Below are 12163 nucleotides of genomic sequence, written 5' to 3'. Positions count from 1 at the left end.
CCCTCCTAATTCTTCTGGGGAGTCGGTCCTTGGGCTTACGAGCTCTTGAGAAACTACTTCTTGCCCAAAGTTCCCCAGTGGGAAACACCCCACTGTGCCAGAGGGGCAGCTTTTGGCACTGGCACATCAGAGCTTGTTTCAGTGTCCCAAAAAAGAGAAAAGGCTCTCGGGACTGGCTGGGCGCTGTGTGGGGACGCAGCCTGGAGAGCAAAGAGGCTTGATGAGCTTGTAGGAGCCTAGGCAGCTGCTGTGCGATCTGTCCTTGGAGCTCCAAAGGAGCTGCCCAGAGAGGTCAGACAATCATTAGTGGATTTAGCTCATTCCTTGTGGTTTAAGTTATCAGAACGCTCTTAATGACGTTCAAATTGCTGTTTTCCCATCTTTCCCCGGGGCTGTGAAATACCTTGATGTTTTGCCTTGTGGATGTTTTGCCAGCTTCACTGGTGGGGCCCCTTCTTATCTAGTGTTGAAAAGGGCTTTCAGTGCTGGGGAGCGGCGTGGGCTGCTGATGGGGAGGATCAGCAGGAGAAAGTAAATTCCTCGAAGGGCTTCTCCTTGCGGAGGTGCTTTTAGTTTTGCCTGACTGCTGCTTTTTTCAGCCAGCGCTGCTTTGCCTTTGCAGTAAGGAATTTGAAAGGGAATATTTGATCTGGTATCAAAAGTAGGGCTGGGTGGTGAGAGAGGAAAAACATTCAAATCTTCCCATTGTGATATTTTGGTCTGGGTGCTGAAAGCTGGTCCCCATACTTCCAGGCTGCTGGTTAAGATGTATTTTCAGGTGACTTATAAGCAGCATTTGGATGTGTTGTATTCTGAATACCTCCCCTGTCCTCATGGTGAGGTGCTGCTAGTCTTTCATCTTCAGCTTCCCTGCCGCCTCCCAGTTCCCTATAGGGAGGTCATAGGGGAGGGGATGGAAACTCAGCCGGAATTGTTCCCTTCGTTGTCATCAAGGCGTCTTTGCCATCAGCCTAGGGGGAGACCTAAAGCTTTTCAAGGCAGGTTTGGCCTGTATGGTGTGTAGGGGAGGGCTCCTGGCCACAGGATACGAGGCCACTTTCACACACCCTTCTCCCAGTGCTTCCCTTTGGGTTTGCATTCACCGCTGCAGCTGCCTGAAGCCGGGCGAGCGATGCTCCTTCCCTCTTGCAGAGAAGAGCAGAAAGGGTAAATAGATTTTTTGCTGCTTTTGTGCTACTTGGAGAGTGTCCTTCACCCGAACAGCGAGTACTGTGAGCTGGGGCTCAGCTTGCAGGCTCCATGTCTTTGCTTCTCTGGCTTTCTTTTCTCAAAGCCTGCTTGGAGATAGAAATCCTGGCTCTCGGAGCGCAGGCAGGAGCAGGGGGTCCCTTTCCTCTCTGGGCTGACCACCAGGCTGCAGTTGAAATAAAAATAATAGCTTAAAGCTGCCAGGCTCGGCGGTGGGGAGAGGATGGCTAGGCATTAAGTTTCATGCTTTATTCATGCAGCAGGCTTTTATAAAGGTAGTGTAAATCATGCAGGGCGGCCGTGGGCTCTTCAGGCGGCATCGTTCAGGCTCTCAGACACATTGATCCACATGCTGGAAACCGAACCGATCTGCATGCTGGAAACAGAACTCCCCTTTGCCCCAACCCAAGCCGCGGGGAGAGGCCTGGCAGATGAGGATGCCGAGATGCTGCGCTGCCTATCAGCTCTCCTCCACGTTTGTGGAGCGCTGCCTGCCTCCCCTGCGTACTAACCTATTTTTTTTTTCAGTATTTTGGGCTCCAGCATTGTTATGGTAAGGTTTGCACAGCACAACATGTTTTTCCCTCCAGTTGATTTTCTCTTATTAGCCCATTTTTCCTCTTGCCCTCATTCTGTTTTTCCCCACAGTACGCGAACGCTGTTTGCTGAGAAACTGTGTCAGCCTTCCTCGTAATTAAGAGTCTGGCAGGAGCCAGCGCAACAGTCATTTTGGAGATGACTCTTCCAGTTTGGAGCTGACAGTAAGCTGGGGTGCTGCGGCAGGCGCTCGGTGCTGGGGATGAGGGGATGTTCTCCAGCTGAGCACGGCAGCGGGGCAGGGGGAGCCACGAGGAGCCCGGCGCAGGAGGAGTGAGTACCCTGGGTACATCTCAGCTGGGGAATTTAAACTGCATCCTCTTGAAAAGCAGCTCCAGGTTAAAGTCTGGATTATATCACAGGTTTAGCCCTTTGGGAGGGAATCTGCATGTGTGTGTGTAGGACAGGAACAAATTGCAGTGGCCCTAAGTCGGCTGCATCTCTCCAGCCCAGAAATAGTTATAATGTTGGAAAGTAAGATGGAGAGGTCAACAATCAAATGGCCTAAAAAAGGGTAAACAGAGAGAAGTTATTCAATCGCGCTGTGAAATTTGGCTTCAGACTCCGTAGTTCTTTTATTAGCAGGAAGGCTCAAAGCAAACAAAAGGAGACAGGAGCTGGGGATCTGCTTGCCTCAGGATGTTGTGGATGCTAAAAGCTTAGAGGTTCAAAGAGCATTTCGTGGCAGAAAAATCCATCAGGGTCTATGAAATCAAAGCGGCCATCCCTGGCTGAGAAAGCTTCAGGCTGCTGATCCCTGGAGGGTGAGAGCGAGTGTGCTGGGGAGGTACCCCAGGCGTCCGTCCTGCTCCTGTACCCCCTGCAAGGCACTAGGATTTTGGTCCAGCATGGTTGGCTGCCTATATGCTTTATGTGGGTGGCTGAGGGATTTCATGTCATGCCTTCTCGCAGTTTCCAAACTGTCTGTCGTGTCCACGATTGTGTCTCTCCTTCCGCTCCTGAGACAGAAGCTGCTGTTGAAGGTGCTGCCAGCCCTTGCTCAGAAGGAGCCTAGCAAGGTGTATGAGATCAAATGCCTTCTGTGGCTGAAGAAAACCCAGTGACTTTTTTTGATCTTTCTAATGACACTGCAAGGGAGACTAGGCAAACAAGTCGTGTGGTTCAGGAGCTCCAGCAGAACACAGTTAACACCCAGCCAACCACACGCCAAAGCTGACCTCCTTCGTCTCCCCTCCCACCCCATCCATAGATGTTTTCAGCTAGTTGCAAAGTAAAAATAAGGCCATATGAGGAGATTATTTTTTTTAAATCCTTCCTATGTGATCTCTTCAGAACAGAATTCAGCATTTTCCCTCTCTAGTTGCTGTGTCAGATTTGCCTCTTGGGGGCAACCTCGCCCCGCTCCAGCTGGGAGCGTGGCTCCTGTCACTGCAAAGACAAAAGGGAGTTCAATGTGCTTGGGAGATGATGACTCACTGCGCATCTCTCACTGCCTTTGCATTATCAGATCATTTTTGGCAATCGAGGTCATTATTTGCTGAAAGGATTTAAGGAAAGCTGTCGAGGTTGACTGTTCGTGGCTTTTCAGAAACGATGCGATCAGTCCTTGAAGGTCCCTTTCCAGGCTTGGAGTCCTTCAAAGTTTTTCCTGCCCTGCTGTCTTTCGCAGAGAAGAAAGGTGGCACAGAAGGACGTGTGTTTTGCGGCTCTAGTTTAATGGCCAGCGCATAAATCTGTGCGAGGAAGATTCACAATGATCTCCTTGCTCTTCTTTTGCCTGGGATCCCCTGGACTATCACTAAGCCTATCAGCCCTGTGGTTGCTCTGACTGACACCTGGGGGAGATAGCAAACTTACTGCTCCAGCTCCGTTTTAGCCCTGTGTTCCTGGGCAGGCATCCCATACAAACCCCATTCATAAATAACCATTTGCATTTGTTTAAAGGGCGTTGAGGTATACGGTGGAATAGAGGGAGTATTATTAATGCTTCGTGCTGTGGTTCCTAATGGTACTTTACACGCCGATATGACCTACAAAGCTTGTTGTTTCGTGCCTGCAGTGCTCTGATGTTCTTACCCTGAGGGTCAGAAATGACAAGAATAAACGATCATGACGGGTGTCTTGCAAATCCCCGCTCCCTCGCCTTGGAAGTGTCCTTGCAAGGGAGCGGCTCGGTGACATTGCTGGCGCAGGCAGAGGAGGAGGCAGCGTGCTTGTCCAGCACGACGTGGGAGGCGAATGGGGTGGCCTTCACGTGAGATGCGAGGGCAGATCGATTTATCCGTATTCCTGCTTCACCTTCTCTCAGAAGCACAGGGATGCCGCTGGGGCTGGGTAAGGGGGGTTGGCCCGAGCCCATCGCACACGGGAACCCCTCCAGGAAAACACCGGCGGAGGAGGCTGGAGCGAGCGGGGTTAACCACGGACCCTGGAGCTTTAGGGGGTAGCCAAAAGAGGGGTGCAGGACTCTGCAGCCTGTTTCTGCCTGATGAAGGACTGAGTCAGCCCTGCTGGGAGAGCAGCTCCTGGCTTCAACCAGCCTGGGTGCTTGGATGGCAGCGACCGCGCAGCTCATTAACCCAGCCCTCGGGTGCTCGCTCTGCTGGCTTTGACACTGTCCTTCTTAATAGCTCCCTCTTCTTGCCTTCTTTCTTTTTTTTTCCTTTTTTTTTTTTTCGTTTTACAAAGGTAAATTAGCCATATGGATATGCAGGAACATGAATCAAAGGAATTCAGCTGACTCTCGAACGTACCATTTGTACAGAGATGTGCTAAAGCACAGGATGTGATGGATGCAGCCTGCTCAGAAAACACCTGAGGACAAAAGCTGCTTGCAAGGCATCTCTCCGCAGCTTCCCAAAATCTGATTACGTAGCGGGGGGGGGGGAATCAAGCTTTGGAATACATTAACTCAGTTGAATGGTACAGGGAGAACGGTACCAGCAAGAAGCAAATCAATTCCCGAAGGCTGCAGAGAAATTTCACTGACTTGGAGCTTCAGAGCAAGGTTGGCTACACTTAGAAGAGTTATGTTTCACCTGAAATATTTAACAGTGGGCATTTGAAATGCTCTGTGTATCTAGAGCGCCCACCAAAAATCTCCTTATAAGGAGATTTTAGAGGAACCTTGGGCTCATGCAATGCTTTCGATGGGTTAACCCAGAAGTTTGGGTTTTTTTTAAAAAAGAAAAGCATGGGAAGGGTAAGACTCTGGCCTCTGTCACACGGAAGCAAAAATTACCATGTAATGAATGCCGGGCTGCTTTTGGGACATGTGCTGATAGATCTGTTGTTAGGAGAGAGATGTTTCCATGGCAAAGCCATCATCCTAAATGGCACTGTAACTCAGCAGAGATGCGGCAGTGGCCCCGGGGACCATTTTCCCGGTCCATTCTGAGCATCCTTCTGGAGGAGGTGGGAGTACGACGGCCGGGGGATCGCGGCAGCTCACGGTGATGCTCCCCGCGCCATGCTGCTGCCATAGCGCCAGGGCTCTGCCGGGGAGGCTGTCAGCTCAGCGTTTTTCAGTCCTTTCCAACTTTAAAAGAAAACTACAACAAAAGGCAAGCTTGAAATAGCTCGTTTTATCTCAGCAGACAAATAACTTGCTTTGAGCATCATTGTCACTCAGACAAAATTACTTTTAGATGTTTTTAATGACCGGGTAACATTTTTCAGCTGCTCATTCTGCGGCACCCTGCTGGGGAAGAGTCCGTCTGTAAAGACCAAGGACTTGGATATCACAGTAGTTCTTCCTGACATTCGTTTGGCTTTATTATTTGATACGTGATTCCCTGCGGTAGAGATGTTTTCAGCTAAATTTACAGCTACAAGCTCTTTTCTTTGCATAAGGGGATCTGTTTCCAAATGGAGCTGGGAGACTGGCTATGCGTGGAGCAGCAGGAGGTCAGGGATGTAGAGGAGAAACTCTGGGAGATTGAAGGTGACAGTCTAAATGCTATCTGCACTAAGCTTGACATTACCATAGGGCTGGAGAGGTTTTAACCTGTCATTTGTTACCCCTACCTTTCGTTTCACTTGCAATGCACGGCATGGAGAGCTGTGACTTGCAAAACGATCCCAGCGGGGACACCATTTGCGACATCAGCCGTGCTGGTCTCCCAAATTCCTCTTTCTGAGGCAGGCACAGCTTTCGTATTTGTTCCCAAAGGCAGCTTTTAAGCCACTCGCCTTCACCATCTCTGGGTTTTGCAGCGCTTCTAGGAGATGTATTTTTAAATCTGAGCTCATAAATTTTGGAAGCTCCTCTCCTTCCCCCACCCCCTCGCCCCTATCAAAGTGTCAGAGCCGAAGAAAAACCGTGAGAGTGATGGATGCACCCAGCTCTGCTTGCCAGAGCTCTGCCTGTGCGTGGGGGGTTATTTACTGTGCTGCTTGGGCTGTTTCTTCTTCAGTGGCGGCGATGGCGCCTGGGGTTTGGTGCCTGGGAAGGAGCGACAGGCTGCCCATGGGTCAGCAGAGCTTTGGGCTGGAGCAGGCAGGGCTGGAGAGAGGTCACTTGGGCATGGGGGCTCAGATGGCCAAAAGGTGAAGCCATGGAGATGTGGATCCTGGCTGGTGGCTTGGCCCAGAGGGTGGGTGCTGGGGGCTGTTACACCCTCCTGGCTTTAGCTCTGGGGGGTGTGGGTTAGCTCACCCAAAAGGGCAGCTTTTAAAAGCCACCGGTGTTGCCCCAGCCCCTGTGCATCCCCAGGGCTGTGTGTTGCTGCTGTTGGCAGCGTGTGCCAGGGATCCGACCTGCCATGCTGGGGAAAACGCAGGGGGCTGCAGAAACACAGGGAGAGATCCCCATGCTCCCCGGCCAGGCTGGAGCCCGCCTGCTTTTACTGGGAACAGCTGGGATGGGCAGAGGGGTTGCTGAGCCAGCCACTTCTCCCAGGGCTGGAGCCACGCATCACCTCCTGGGGCTAGAGCTGTGGCTGTGGCTCTGCCCCTTCCCCGCCTGCAGCCACCCTGGTCCTGCTTCTGCCTTGGAGCTGGGATGAGACCCTGCGTCGGGCCCCGAAACGCCACCCTCGCCTCTCCCACAGGATTCCCAGCGGCTGCTGGCATTTGCCCCCCGTGCTGCTGGAGCATCCCAAAGCAGCCCTGCCTGGTTGAAAGGCAGGTCAGGAGCCTGCCCTCCCGCAGTCTCGCCAGCCCTTCCCCGCAGGTGCGCTGCCGACAGATCCCGAGCCAGGGAGATGCTTTCTGCCGGCTCAGAGAGGTTGGCAGATGAGCAAACCAAACCCCGCTGGCTCCCCGTGCGAGCACCTGCCCTCCATGAACTCCCGTGCGTCTTTCGCAGCCAGGCTTGTGGGAACAGATCGGAGGCTGCTGTGACTCAGCTGCTTCTCCCCTGAGAAAATCCGCCCTGGCACCAGGTTCGGCTCCGTGGCTGGGGCTGCCGGCACCTGGCAGCCTTCATCAACAAATGGCCTTGGGCAAAACATCCCAATTTCCACTGCCAAACACTTACAGGGGAGAAATCTAGCATCTGATCTTGCGGGAAGTCGGGGCAGCAACTCTGCTGCTCTACTGATCTGGGGGGAAAAGTCCTGTCCCTTCCCAAAACTGAGCCCTGGGCTGGAGTGGCTGCAGCATGGGCTGGCTGTCCTGCTGCCTTCTGGCCTGCGCCTGCTTTTTTCCAGCTCGTTATAATTTTCTCAGACAGATTCCTCTGCAATTGTAATTTTCCTTGCTCACTCTCAGCCCAAAGAAACAGTGGTTTGGAAAGTTTGCTCAATGACTCGAAGGGAAGAGGTTCCCGAGCCTTTCATGCTCTGTGCCCGCTGGACTATTTTTGTTTCCCCGGAGCTAATCTGTGGAGCATCACGCTTGGCTTGATGAGTCCATGATGCTCTCAAGAAACAAAGCCAAGCCTGGCGAGCATGTGCTCAGTTGCTGGGAAGCCCCGAGTGCCGCCGCTGGGCTCCAGGCATCGCCGGCAGCTCTTTCTGCTCCTCTGCTTCACACAGCACTGCCGGCCCAGAGCCTGGGCAGGCTGGTCCTGGGGCGGGCGGAGGGGACCACTGAGATGACAGATGCTGGAGCAGTGAGACTGACCTTGTGGTGTGGGGCTGGTGTGCTCCCTACTGGGCTTTTCTCCTGCAGAGGCAGGCAAAGCGGCAAAGCCGGTCTCACGGCGTGGTTAGGGGATGGAGGGGCCTGGAGAAAGGCTGGTTTGCTCATTGTTGCTTTCTCATGTCAACAGAGAAAAGTACCTGGTTTTCCGCCGGTGGTTTTGACGTTATAACATGCCTCTCAGCATGGTGTGGGCTGGCACGGCTTTAGCATGAGTTTCACAACTCTCTTGTGGGTTTCATAAATCCCCAGCTCCTGGAGTGCTGTGATTTTGTAACTCCTAGCTGGCTCTCAAACCAGTCTGGAGAGCAGTTTGAAACGGTTGGCTGCCTGCTGCCCCTCAGACTGCAGAGGCTGGCAAACCACATCCCAAACCCTGGGGTTTTATCTCGCTTCTCTTGCTTGGGGCAAGGGAAAGGCAGGCTGCAGGCACTGCTGGGGAGGAGCCAGACCTGCCCCAGGAAGTAGTTTCCTGCCAAAGGCTGCAGATCCTGGTCAGCCTCATGGGTTTGATAGGCACTGACACCCTGTCGGTGCTGCAACCCCGAAATCGGGGGCTTTGTGCCACACCGCTGCCGTGGTGTGCACCCCTGCCAGCGTGTAGTTCCAATTTAATGCTGGCTGTTATTCGATCCTGCTAAGTTGTTTGTATTTATGCTGCTGTGATCCATAATGAAACCCTCTTCCCAACCAAAGTTGGTTCCCAGCGGTGGGAGCAGGGGCACGCAGTGGTGGGGAGGGCAGGGGTCTCCTGCCAGCCACCCGGGACACCCCCGTGCACGGGGTATCCCCTACGATCCTGGCCGTGTGGGATGAACTTGAGAGAGGGCAAGGGGAATGGAGGGGATGGAGCCTGCAGGCTGGCATGTTTTGGGGCTGCAGGCAGGGTGGGGGTCCCTTGGGGCCCAGGGTGGCAGCAGGTGCTGAGCTACAACCAAACTAAGCAACGCTTCATCCCCAGTAGAGCCTGAGGCACAGGGGTGTTGTGCATTAAGCAACTTAATGTATGTCTTCTTGTGCTGCAGTGGGGTCCCCCATGTCCCCCCCAAAGAGGGCTGCAGGCTGGTGGTGGCTGGAGAAATGTCTCTTGCTGCAGGCCGGGCAGGGAGCACGTAGCAGCGCTGCCGCCCCTGGTGCTGAGCTGCAACCCGAGCGTGCACAGGTCACCGGCTCCCAGGCTCGGGGTGAGTGCGGCATGTGTCCTGGGAGAGCTGATCCGTGCTAATCCCATCAATATTTCACAGCGCTGTGGCCCTGTTATAATTGCTCGCGTCATCTGGGATGCCGGCTGGGACGGGGGTGCGGTGCCAAGTGAAACACGAGAACTGCCACGGCTTTACCCTGGCTCCTTGGGCATCAGAGGGGCGAAAGGGGCTGGCCACGGGCGTTTCTACCCGCTGCCGTGGGTAGGGGTTATCTGGCAGAGATGGGCAAACCCAAACATGCCGGCTGAGCATGAGCACCATGGGCATCCGCCTGGCTTGGCCGTGTGCCAGAGCGGTGAGGCTGTGCTGTGTCGGGCATCTGCCAGCGCAGGCAAAGGGCAGCTGACCCTGGTGTGGACGGGGCTGTCCCATGGGACAAACCCGCTCTGCTCAGTCCTCTCTCCGTGGGACACGCTGTTTAAGTGACAGCAAGAAGAAACTAAACAGTAACCAGACTCTGGGCTGATGATCAGGGCACTAAAGTGTTTCCTTTTCCTAAAGGCCGTTTGGATTAACGGGGAGAAGAGAGCATTAGGGATAAAATCTCCTCGCGAGGCCATGGGGAGGGCAGTTTCCCAAGGCGCTGTGGCACGACCCGAAGGGCCCCCTGCTCCAGGCCGTCCCGGGGGCTGCAGGGCTGCTCCGATGGGAAATTCCCCTTCCAGCGCCTTGCTGGCTCTGGGCTGAGGTTGGAGCACAAGCAAGACCTCCCCGCTCGGCAGCGCCACTCTGCGGGGCAGAGGGATGCAGGCGCGGGAGAGGGTCAGATCTGGTTCGGCTGCTGCCTGCATCCCGCTCTGGCTCTTGGGAAAGCCCTGCAAATAAGAGCAAGGCCCTGGCCCTCAACCTTGCGGGGCCCTAAATTCCTTCAGATAATCTCACGGGGGCAGCAGAGCAGGCGAAGGCTCTGAAAATAGATCTGTTTCCAGCTGCTGATGACTCGCGTTAATTAATTAAAGCCTCACAAGCTTGGGCCTGTAAATATGCAGTGCCGAACGCGCCAGGCTCCGCTCGCTCTTTGCTCATGCACTAATTACCCCACTGCGAGGCCAGGAGCTAACGCAGCTCCAATTTGTGCCGGGTTCGGCTTGCAGCCACGTGGGAGGGCGCCTGCCTGCGCTGCCCGCACAGGCAGGGAGTATTGCTGCCGGATGGGATGTGCACAGCGCCCTGGAGAGGGAGGGAGCCTTGGGCAGCCCCGTCCCAGCCCTGGCACCCCCTTCCCCAGTGCTCACGGACCAGTTCTCCCCATAACTGGCCCCGCAGCCTCCAGCTGCGCCTCTGCTAAGGCATGAGGGGATGGGGTTCGGAGCGGCTGCAGGGGACCAGCTGCCTCACAGCACCCGAACCCCCCATCCCTGGGTAAGACAGGCTGGCCAAAAGCATCCTTGCCTTGCAGGCAGTGCCTGCTGCTTCAGCCTGCCCTCCTGCTGCCCGCGCAGCGCTCCGGGTCCGGCCGGGCAGGGCTGCGGGTGAGCCCAGCTCCCAGTGCGTGGGCATCCCACTTCCGCAAGGTGGGCAGAGAGGTGAGGCGCGGCGAGGCGTGGAGGAGACGCTGGGGTTTTGCCCAAGAACAGGAGGAAATGGTAATTAGCTGCTGGAGCGTACAGGAGGTGAGGGAGGGAGGATGGGGAGTGCTGGAGGAGGTGGGTAGCGTCTCTGCTCTGCTCTCCTGGGGTCCCTGGGAGTGGGGACAGTGAACAGGTCCCGGCATCTCATGCTGGGTGAGGGGATGATGGCTGCTTAGTGAGCGTGCGCGAGGGTGACGGGAGCCACCCCGTCTGCAGGAGCGCCCAGATGGGTCCCTCCTTAGCTGAGACCCGTCAGTGCGTGGGGGCTGGGGGGATTCAAGCCCCCACTGCTCTCCCTTCCACTCACAGTGTTTTTAGGAGGCAGGACCCTGGCACTTAGAGGCCCCGAGAGTGGTATGTCAGCCAGGGTCCCCATGGGAGCACCCTGCCCCTGCTGCCCTTCCCAGGTAAAAGGTCCAGGTGATGGGTAGGGCTCAGCCGGGGCTCACCCTCATCCCTGGATGATGCTGAGCAACTTCAGCGCAACCCAGTCAGCACTAAGCCCTGCCGTGGGTCCAGCTCCGGGTCTGCAGGGTGCGGGGCCGGGGGGACCCTTGTCCCCTTCCTGGAGACCTCACCCCTCATGGGGGGCTGGTGTGGAGCGGAGGGGATGAGCCAGCACCCGAGGGCACTGGTGCTGGGACTGTGCACTGCGTGGCTTTGTAACCACGGGCTGGCGGCACCCGGCCACCCCGCCAGCTTTGGGGAGATGTAATCCAGCGTGTGCAGGTACAGCATCTCCCCACCTCCCGCTCCAGCTGATTTCCAATTGCCCTAGATCCAACCTGCTGATTACATACAGTGCTCGGGGTTTTGCTTTTGGGAGGCCTGCTGCCTCCTGCGACAGGTGAGGAGGGAGGGTTGGCCAGGCGCTGAAAGCTTGCGAAAGGAAAGCAAACACAGGCCTGAACCTGGCAGCTCCAGCCAGTGGGGAGGAGCCGCAGAAGCCACCCAGGACAAAAAGGCTCCACACAGGGCCGTAGAGAAACCATTGCCTGCCCGTGTTTCCAAACAAGCTTCCACCATGGGTGAACGCAGGCTTAATGGGGAGACGTGTTATAGGAGGGTGAAGCCGGGGCACAGTGCCCCGGTCAGGTGTGCGATGCGGGATGTGAAGAGCTGGGGTGGGTTTGGGGAGCAAGGAGCCTCAGCGGGGCACCGTGGCACCGGCTGGGTGGCTGTGGTGTGATGACACCATCTGTGCTGTGTTGGCAGAGCGGGATGATGTTTATCTGCATTTGGTAACGCTTTTTTTTAGTCACAAGCCCAAGCTACCAGCCCTTTGCCTCCCTGGCCTTGCAAAGGGCTTGAACACAGGCTCCTCTACCAGGGGCCTTTTTGGGGCTGTATAACCCAAACTGCCCGTGCTGAGCGAACCCCCCTAGCCCGCCCCACGTGCCGGGCGCTGACCGTCCCCGGGCCGGGGGGGTTGCACGGCAGCGTCTCTGCCCGCCGTGGCTCTGCTGAGGGAAATGCTGCCACCTGCCTCCCGGCATTTGCCGGGGAGACCCAGCGCAGGCAGGGGTAGCTCAGCGC

This window comes from Aptenodytes forsteri, unplaced genomic scaffold (genome assembly GCF_000699145.1).
Source record: "Aptenodytes forsteri isolate BGI_AS27 unplaced genomic scaffold, ASM69914v1 Scaffold15, whole genome shotgun sequence".
Lineage (NCBI taxonomy): Eukaryota > Metazoa > Chordata > Aves > Sphenisciformes > Spheniscidae > Aptenodytes > Aptenodytes forsteri.
Note: the sequence above shows the minus strand (reverse complement) of the source record.